The 9537-nt window shown below is 36.9% G+C and overlaps 1 non-coding gene across 1 annotated transcript; it reads left to right on the top strand.

Moving 5' to 3' along the window:
- Positions 1 to 315: 315 nt before the first annotated feature.
- LOC111562097 lies at positions 316 to 422 on the top strand. Its single transcript, XR_002745150.1, has one exon. It is a non-coding gene; the product is annotated as a U6 spliceosomal RNA (small nuclear RNA).
- Positions 423 to 9537: the final 9115 nt, after the last annotated feature.

Here is a 9537-nt window from a genome sequence, read left to right as displayed (position 1 = left end):
TGTTATCCTTATCTGTGAAATAGCACCATAATTCTCTCAGAGAATTAGTCATTTTGTCTCTCCTTTTACTCAACTATACATCCAGTTGCCAAGGCTAGTTGATATTATCTTCTAAATATCTTTCAAATTTGTTAAGTTGCCTACATTTATTCTCCAATAAACTAATGCTGAATCTAGATCAGACCTCTATCATCTTTTACCTGATTTACTTCAGCATTTTCTAACTGGTCTTCTCACCTCCAGACTGGTCTCCTCTTTGGTTCATTTTTCACACTGAAATCAGAGTAGTTTTTAATGCCAATATTAGATCATGTTATGCCCAATTTGGCAGCATATATACTGAAATTGAAACAATACAAACAAGACTAGTATGGCCTCTGTGCAAGTATAACTTATACATGTATAAAGTATTCCTTATATTTTCTGTGTTGATAGGCACACAGTCTATAAAGATGCAATTTACTGCACAAATGAGGGGAGAGGTTGAACTCATATAAGAGCAAAGTTTTGCATACTATTACAATGAAATTGGTATTAATCTAAACTAGATTGTTATGAATTAAGATAATTGGACCCTCATAGCCACCACTAAGAAAACAACTCAAAAAATATAGTAAGAGAAATAATGACATTAAAATACTCCACTAGAAAATATTCTTTTAAAACAAAAGTTGTCAGTTATGGAGGAAGTATAAAAAAATACATTTAGAACACAAATAGAAAAATGGCAAGCATAAACTTGACTTTATGAGTAATTTCATTATATTAATAGGGATTGAATTAAAGGGGAGAGATTTTCAGGATAGCTTAAAACAAAACAAAACAAAAAACCCAAAACCCAACTATATGCTGTCTATTAGAGACACACTTTTATTCAAAGACACAAAGAAGTTGAAAATAAAAGTATGAGAAAAGATATACTAGGTAAACAATAACCGAAAGAGACCTAGAATGGCTATACTAATATCAGACAAAGTAGACTTTAAGACAAGAATTATTTCTAGAGCCTAAGAAAGACATTTGATAATAACAGAATTAACTCATCAAGAAGATATAATACCCATAAACATATACACACCAAATTTATGAAGCAAAAGCTATCATAATTGAAGAGAAAATGGTCAATTCAACAATAGTCAGAATTATCAATATCTCACTTTCAATAATGGTAGAACAACTAAACAAAAAAATCATCAAGCAAATAGAAGACTTGAACAACACTATAATTCAACTAACAAACAGACCTATAGAGCCTTCTATTCAACAACTGCAGAATACATATTCTCAAGTAAATGTGAAACATTTACCAATGTAGAACGTGTGTTAGGCCATAAAACAAGTGTCAATAAATTTTAAAAGACTGAAATCATGTGACGTATGCTCTCCAATCACAATGAATGAAACTAGAAATTAATAACAGAAGGAAGTTAAACAAATTTACAAATGGAAGTTAAACACAATCATAAATAATCACAGGGCCAAAAAAGAAATCACAAAGGAAGTTAGAAAATACTTTGAGGAAAACACAACATACCAAATCTTAGGGATACAGTGAAAACAGTATGTAGAGGGAAATTTATAACTGTAATTGCCTGTCTTAAAAAAGAAAAAAAAAATCTAAAATCAGTAACAACATTCCACCTTAAGGAACTAGAACAACAAAAGCAAACTAAATCCAAAGCAAGCAGAGGGAGGTAAATAATATAGGTTGGACTAAAAATAAATGAAATAGAGGATTGGGGCACGTGGGTGGCTCAGTCAGCTAAGCATCTGGCTTCAGCGCAGGTCATGATGTCATGGTTCCTGGGTTAGAGCCTTTCATTGAACTCCACGCTGACAGCATGGAACCTGAAGCCTGCTTCGGATTCTGTGTCTCCCTCTCTCTGCCCCTCCCTCACTGGCTCTCTGTCTCTCTCTCCCAAAAGTAAATAAACAAAAAAATTTTTTTAATGAAATAGAGAATAGAGAAACAATAGAGAAAATCAACAAAAGTTGCTTCATTGAAAAGATTAACAAAATGACCAACCTTTAGCTAGCTTAATCAAGCAAAAAGAGAGATAAGACTGGGATGCCTGGGTGGCTCAGTCAGTTAACCCTCTGACTTCGGCTCAGGTCATGATCCCTCGGTCTGATGGTTCAAGCCCATGTCAAGCCCTGTGCTGACATCTCAGAGCCTGGAGTTTGCTTTGCATTCTGTGTCTCTCTGTCTCCCTCTCTGCCCCCCTTCCCCCGTTCACTCTCTGTCTCTCTCTCTCTCTCAAAAATAAACATTAAATAAATAAATAAATAAATAAATAAACAAACAAATAAAGACTAAAATTACTAAAATTACCAACAAAAGAAAAGACACTACCAAACTTACAGGGAAAAAAAAAAGATTCTAAGGTATTGTGGACTGAATGTTCATGTCCCTCACAATTCTTACATTGAAGTCCTAACACTCAGTGTGATGGTGTTTAAAAATTGGGCCTTGGGGAGGTAATTTGGGCTAGGGTAAGTCATGAGAGTGAGGCTCTCATAATGAGATTAGTGACCTTAGAAGAAGAGAAAGAGGGGCACCTTGGTGGCTCAGTGGGTTAAACCTCCGACTTCAGCTCAGGTCATGATCTCGTGGCATGAGTTTGAGTCCCACATCAGGCTCTGTGCTGACAGCTCAGAGCCTAGAGCCTGCCTCAGATCCTGTCTCCCTCTCTCTCTGGCCCTTTGCCACTCAGGCTCTGTATCTCTCTCTCCCTCAAAAATAAGCAAACGTTTAAAAAATTAAAAATAAAAAGAAGAGAAAGATTCTTCTCTCTCTCCCCACCCTTCTTCCCCACGCCACCCCCATCCCAGGTGCACACACCCAGGAAAGGCTTTGTGAAGACAATGAGAGGGTGGTGCTCTGTAAGCCAGGTAGAGAGCTCTCACCAGGAACTAAATTAGTTGGCACTTTGATCTTGGACTTCCCCGCCTCCAGAACTGTGAAAAATAAACTTCTATTGTTTAAGCCACTCGGTCTATAGCATTTTATTATGGCAGCCTGAGCTAACTCAGATTTTGGTGCTGAGAAATGGAGTACCACTGTAACAAATATCTAAACATGTGGAAGTGGCTTTGAAACTAGATAATGAATAGAGGCTGAAAGAGTTTTGAGGTGCATGCCAGAAATGTGGACATTAAGGGAGATTTTGGTAAGGGCTCAAAAAGAAGGGGAAAGCTAAAGAGGAAGCTCCTTCTTCTTAAAAAAGACCTAAAGAATCATAAATGGACTTTGGTAGGAATATGGACATTGAAAGTCCTTGGTGAAAGCTCAGATGGAAATGAGAAGCATGTTACTGGAAACTGGAGAAAAAGAGATACTTGTTATAAAATGGCAAAGACCTTGGCTGAATTGTGCTTGTGTCCTCGTGTGTTGTGGAAGGTAGAACTTGTGAGTTATGGAATTGAATATTTAGTTTAAGAGATTTTTTAATATATTTTATTTTATTCTTGAAATATTTAGTTGGCACACAATGTAATGTTAGTTTCAGGTTTACAGCATAGTGATTCAACAAGTCTATATATTATGCAATGTTCTTCACAAATGTACCAACATACAACATGGTTATCACATCATTGGCTATATTCCCTATGCTGGGCCTTTCATCCTCGTAGACTTATTCATTCTATAACTGGAAGCCTGTATCTCCCATTCCCCTTTAATTATTTTGCCCATCACCTACCCCTCTCCCCTCTGGCAGCCATCAGCTTGTCTCCCTGTACTTATGGCTATATTTCTGCTTTTTTCTTGTTCATGTATTCATTTGTTATGTTTCTTAGATTCCAAAATAACTGAAATCATGGTATTTGTCTTTCTCTGACTTATTTCATTTAGCATAATAACCCTCTAGGTCCATCCACATTGTTGCAAATGGCAAGGGATCATTCCTTTTTATGGTTATGTAATATTCCATTGTTTATGTATACCACTTCTTTATCCATTTGTCTATCGATGGACACCTAGGTTGCTTCCATGTCTTCACTATTGTAAATAATGCTGTAATAAACATAGGGATGTGTATAACTTTTTGAATTGGTATTTTCATTTTCTTGGGTAAATACCTAGTGGTGGAATTACTGGATCATGTGGTAGTTCCATTTTTAATTTTTGAGGAACCTCCATACTGTTTTCCACAGTGGCTTCTCCAGTTTGCATTCCTACTGACAGTGCATGAAGGTCCCTTTTTCTCCATGTCCTTGTTAACACTTGTTATTTCTTGTCTTCTTTATCTTAGCCATTCTGACAGGTGTGAGGTGATATCCCATTGTGGTTTGACTTGCATTTCCCTGATGACTTGCATTTCCTGTTGATCATCTTTTCATGTGTTTCTTGGCCATCTGGCATCCTTTGGAAAAAATGTCTGTTCATGTCCTCTGCCCATTTTATTTATTTTTTAATGTTTATTTATTTATTTTGTGAGAAAGAGCATGCAAGTGGGAGAGGGGCAGAGGAAGAGAGAGAGAGAATCCCAAACAGGCTCCGTTCTGTCAGCTCAGACAGAGCCCAATGCAGGGTTCGATCCCAAGACCATGAGATCATGACCTGATCCAAAATCAAAAGACGCTCAACTAACTGAGCTACCCAGGTGCCCCAATTCTCTGCCCATTTTAAATTGGATTATTTGGGATATTTTTTGTGTTGTGCTATGTAAGTTCTTTATATATTTTGGATAATAACCCTTTCTCAGATATATGATTTGTAAATATCTTCTCCTACTCAGTGGGTAGCCTTTTCATTTTGTTAATGGTTTTCTTTGCCATGTAAAAGCTTTTTACTTTGGTATAGTCCCCATAGTTAATTTTTGCTGTTGTTTCTCTTGCCTGAGAAGATATGTCTAGAATAATGTAGCTAAAGCAATATCAAAGAAATTACCATCCCTGTTTCCTTCCAGGATTTTTATGGTTTCATATCTCACATTTAGGTCTTTGATCCATTTTGAGTTTATTTTTGTTTATGACATGAAAAAGTGGTCCAGATTCGTTCTGCATGTAGCTGTCCAGTTTTCCCAGAACCATTGATAGAAGAGACTATCTTTTCCCCATAATATATTCTTATCTCCTTTGTCATAGATTAATTGGCCATATAATCATGGATTTATTTCTCATCTTTCTATTCTGTTTAATTGGTCTATATGTCTATTTTTGTGCCAGTACCATATCGTTTGATTACTACAGCTTTGTAGTGTATCTTGAAATCTGGAATTAGCTGAAAATCTTTCTAAGCAAAGTTTTGAAGGAGTATCTTGGATCCTCATGACTGCTCATATTAAAACACAAAAAGAGAGAAATGAATTGAAGAAGGGATTGTTAAGCAAAAACAAACCCAAACCTGAAGATTTGAAAAATTCTCCACCTATCCATATTACAAAAAATTAGAACATAAGAACACCATGAGTGTGCCTGTGTCTCTTGATAAAGACTTTGTGGGATCATATAATCAGAAATGCTGCTGGTTTGAACTGAAGAAAATGGAGGTGAGGCAAAATGAAGAAAGGCTATGGGACTTTATGAAACTAATAGCACTGGATGATAGTGCTATTCAGCTAGAACATGTGTTATTCCTCAAGAAGAAGAAAAAATGACCCCAAGGGTGATTCAGAGATCATCAGAACCACACCTTGGTTTCAATAGACCAGAAGGCCTCTCACAGAGACCTTGGGATTGTGACCATCATGCAGAGCTGTGGGCTCTGTGGGGGCGAAGCCTCTACCTGGCAGTCCTCGGGGCACAACCCCAGCCCAAAAGAGCCTCAGAGACAGGATCTCTGCTTCAGTGGTCCAAAAGCATCAAACCAAAGATGGTAATCTCAAGCCTTAGGATCTGATGGAACTCACCTCTAGGGTTTTTACTTGCTTGGGACCCATTACTCTTTCCTTGTTTCCTATTTCTCCCTTTTGGAGATAGATTGTCTATCCTATGCCTGTTCCACCATTGTATTTTTGAAGCACATAATTTGTCTGGTTTCACAGGTTTACAGCTGGAGAGGAAATTGTCTTAAGATGAATCACACCTCGAGTTTCACTATATCCAATTTAGATATTTAAATGAGACTTTGGACGTTAGACTTTAGAGTTGATACTGGAGCAAGTTAAGATTCTTAGGGTTGTTGGGATGGAAAAAATATATTTTGCATCTGAGAAAACGTGAATTTGAGCCTAGGCTGGAATATTATGGACTAAATGTTTGTGCCCCTCCCCCAAATCCATATGTTGAAGCCCTGTACCCCAGTGAAATTGTATGTGGAGATGGGGCATTTGGAATTTAATTAGGTAATTAAGATTAGATTAACTCATGAGGATGGGCCCCTCGTGAAGGGTTTAATGACCTTAGAAGTAGAAGAGGAAGAGAGTAAAATCTCTCTTTCTCTCTCTCTTTCTATATATCTCAACATGTGCATGCACTGAAGAAAGACCATGTGAGATCATAATGGGAAGGTGGCTGTCTGTAAGCCAGGAACAGGGCTCTCACCAGGATCCAAACCAACCAGCACCTTGACCTTGGACTTTATAGCCTTCAGAACTGTGAAATAAATTTCTGCTGTTTAAACAATGCAGTCTGTGGTGAACAATTGTAGGCCAACAAAGTAGATAACCTAAAATGAAGTGTACCAATTCCTAGAAACACAGAAACAAACAAAATTGATTGATGAAGAAATAGAGGATCTGAAAACACATATAGCGAGTAAATAGCTTAAGTTAGTAATCAACAAACTTCCAGCAAAGAAAAGCCCAGGACTTTATGGCTTCACTGGTAAATCCTACCAAACATTTAAAGAAGAATTAATACCATTCTGAATAAACTTTTGCAGATAATAAAAGAGGACAGAACATTTTCTAATTTATCATTTAAGTCCAGCATTTCCTTAATGTCAAAGCAACACAAAGACCACAAGAAAAGAAAACTTCAGATCAATATCCTTATAAATATAGAATCAAAACTCCTCAACCAAGTAGTGGTAAACTAAATTTGGCAAAACATATAAAAAGATTTTAGACCTTACCAAGTGAGATTTATTGTGGGAGTGCAAGATTGTTTCAACATATGAAAATCAATCCATATGATATAACATATTAATAGAATAAAGGGGGAAAAGCTTACACGATCATCTCAATAGATGCAGAAAAAATATTTGATCAAATCCAACACTTTTTTATGATAAAACACACTTAGCAAGTTAGGAATGGAATGGGGCTTCCTCAATCTCATAAAAGGCATCTATAAAAACTCCCATAGCTAACCTCATACTTAAGGATGAAAGAGTGGATGTTTCCCCTACCAAGAGCCAGGAACAAGACAATCACCTCCAGTCTGACATTACTTTATAATTTTATAATTATGTGTTGTAGCTAAAAATACTTTTTGCATGCTATGACACAATTGTTATTCTTTATAAAATTACATATGGCGCATAGAAATGATTTTTTGGAAGTCTATGCACCAAGATGATGGCTGTGGTAATCTTGGGATGGTGGCAATGCCAGTAATCTTTATATATGTTTTGTTTTGTTTTGTTTTGTTTTAAACAACATTATTGAGTATAACACATACCCTACACTCCACCAACTTAAAGTGTGCAATTCACTGGTTTTTAGTATACTTATTCAAGCATCATCACTATCCAATTCCAGAACTTATTCACCACTCCAAAAAAAAACCTCATACCTATTAGAAGTCACCTCACTTTTCCCTCTCTCAGCTCCTGACAACTACTAATCTACTTTCTGTTTGTATGGATTTGCTTATTCTGGACATATACCATATAAATAGTATCAATGTGGCTTTTGTGCTGGCTTCTTTTCATCTAGCATAATGTTTTCAAAATTCATCCATGTCATAGCATATATCAGTACTTGCTTTTTCATGGCTGAATAATATTCGATTATATGGATAGATACCACTTTTGTGGTATACCATTCATCAGTTGATAGGCATTTGAGTTGTTTCTACATCTTGGCTATTATTAATAATGTTGCTATTAACATTCAAGTACAGGGTTTTGTGTACATATGTGTTTTCATTTCTCTTGGATGTATAGTAAGTGTGTGTTTAACATTGTAAGAAACTGCCAAGGAGTTTCTGAAGTATTTGTGTGTTTAACATTCCCATCAGCAATGTATGAAAGTTCTAATTGTTCTATAGCCACAGCACCATTTGGTTTGGTTCATTTTTTTTTTAATTTTAACTCTTCTAATGGATATATAATAGTATCTTGTGATTTCAATTTTCATTTCTCTGATAACTAATCATGTTGAGTGTCTTTTTATGTGTTTATTGACTACAAGTGTATTGTCTTTTCTAAAGTGTCTTTTCAAGATTTTGTCCATTTTAAAAATTAAATTGTTTTTAATTTTGGTACTGATTTGTAGTTTTTATATATTCTGAACACAAAGGTTTATGAATATTTGCTACCAGTCTGTGGCTTGCTTTTTCATTTTCCAACTTTGAGTCAGGCTCTACTAGGCTTCATACATCGGACAAATCTTAAATGTTATCATCTGTCCCACATCCCTACTTCCTGTGAAACCATTAAAAGTGAAAATATCAAGGTCACCAGAGTTTGTCACATACGCCTAAGGCAAAATCCATGCCTAGGACTTCCTCACCTCCTAGGAGTTCTTTGTTCACTTCACTTTTTGGCTTCTTACAATCTTTACTTCTTAGCAGCTCAGTGATGTACCTAAAAGGTTTTGTTTCTCTCTCTCTTTGTGTTTTACATTTGATATGTCAGTATTATTGCTTTCTGTGGGAGGATCATAGCTTCCCTTGCAGCCAACACTAGCCATGTGACACAGTTCTGTCCAATAAGATAGAAAAGGAAGTCTACTAGCAATGATCCTTTCCTCTTCCTTCCCCTTTTCTGCTTTGAATGCAGATGTAAGACCCAAAGATGCTGTGGTGATCTTTAATTCATGAAGTGATAAAAGAACAGACTTGCCAAATGGCAAAATGGAAGGAAAATAGGAACCATAGACAATGACAACGTTATGAGTTGTGGCGCCAAACCTGGGTGGCCTAACTCTAAACTTCTTAGTTAAAAAAAAGGTTGTATACTCTAATTTGTCGAACTAGAGTTAGCTGGATTTTTTGCTACTTGCCATCAGAAGTTAAAGTTATTTTTAGAAATATAACATTCAGGGATGCCTGGGTGGCTCAGCTGGTTAAGTGTCCAACTTCAGCTCAGGTCATGATCTCACGGTTCTTGAGTTCAAGCCCTGCATCGGGCTCTGTGCTGACAGTTCAGAGCCTGGAGCCTGCTTCAGATTCTGTGTCTCCCTCTCTCTCTGTTCCTCCCCTGCTCATGCTCTGTCTCTCTATCTCAAAAGTAAAGATTTAGGGGCGCCTGGGTGGCTCAGTTAAGTGTCCGACTTCGGATCAGGTCATGATCTCGCGGTTCGAGAGTTTGAGCCCTGCGTCAGGCTCTGTGCTGATGCCTCGGAGCCTGGAGCCTGCTTCGGATTCTGTGTCTCCCTCTCTCTCTGCCCCTCCCCTGCTCATGCTCTGTCTCTGTCTCTAAAAAAT

This window comes from Felis catus, chromosome C1, assembly GCF_018350175.1.
Source record: "Felis catus isolate Fca126 chromosome C1, F.catus_Fca126_mat1.0, whole genome shotgun sequence".
In the NCBI taxonomy this organism is placed as follows: domain Eukaryota; kingdom Metazoa; phylum Chordata; class Mammalia; order Carnivora; family Felidae; genus Felis; species Felis catus.
Note: the sequence above shows the minus strand (reverse complement) of the source record. Positions and strands in the feature narration are given on the sequence as shown.